This window comes from Corvus brachyrhynchos, unplaced genomic scaffold (assembly GCF_000691975.1).
Source record: "Corvus brachyrhynchos isolate BGI_N302 unplaced genomic scaffold, ASM69197v1 scaffold43, whole genome shotgun sequence".
In the NCBI taxonomy this organism is placed as follows: Eukaryota; Metazoa; Chordata; class Aves; order Passeriformes; family Corvidae; genus Corvus; species Corvus brachyrhynchos.
Genome location: NW_008237353.1, coordinates 155973 through 156639, shown reverse-complemented (window position 1 = coordinate 156639; position 667 = coordinate 155973). Strand labels below are relative to the sequence as shown.

General features: G+C 53.2%; 1 protein-coding gene across 2 annotated transcripts in view; it reads left to right on the top strand.

Moving 5' to 3' along the window:
* Positions 1 to 404: 404 nt before the first annotated feature.
* MAK (male germ cell associated kinase) overlaps positions 405 to 667 on the top strand; it is a 30939-nt gene continuing 30676 nt past the window's right edge. For both annotated transcript variants that reach the window (XM_017730641.1, XM_017730639.1), the window contains exon 1: positions 405 to 416. The gene's annotated coding sequence lies outside the window, so the exon portion shown is untranslated. The remainder of the gene's footprint in view (positions 417 to 667) is intronic.

Here is a 667-nt window from a genome sequence, read left to right as displayed (position 1 = left end):
CAGGATGCTCAGAGTCCCATCCAAGCTGGCTTTGAACACCTCCAGGGAAGGGGCATCCACAACTTCCCTGGGTAACCTGTTCCTGTGCCTCACCATCATCACAGTAAATATTTTTTTCCTAATACCTAATCTAAGCCTACTCCCTTTCAATTTGAACCCGTTTCCCTTTGTCCATGCTTTTGCAAATAGACTCTATCCATCTTTCCTGAAATTTCCCTTTAGGTAGTGGAAGGCTACTGTAAGGTCAGCCCAGAGCCTTCTGCTCTCCAGGCTGAACAGCTCCAACTCTCTCAGCCTGCCTGCATAGGAGAGCTGCTCCAGCCCTCTGAGCATCACCGTGGCCCTGCTCTGGACTCGCTCCAACAGGTCCATGTCCTTCCTGTGCTGAGGACCCAGAGCCGGATGCAGCGCTCCCGGTGGGCTCTCACCAGACCACCAAACATATATTCAATATATAATTACTATCACCAGTAATTATAATAAAGACAGTCTAAAGACGATCTCGTGTATCATGGGGCCACCTGTCAGGGAACCTGTGACGTGGCTCTCATCGTCAGGCTCCGCTCCCGTTGCGCACCACCCCCTTTCCAAAGCGTGGTGTGCCCGCTCCCCCCAGCGCTCCTTATCCACCGCCTCCCAGCTCCTCCGCTCCATCTGCGACTCCCTG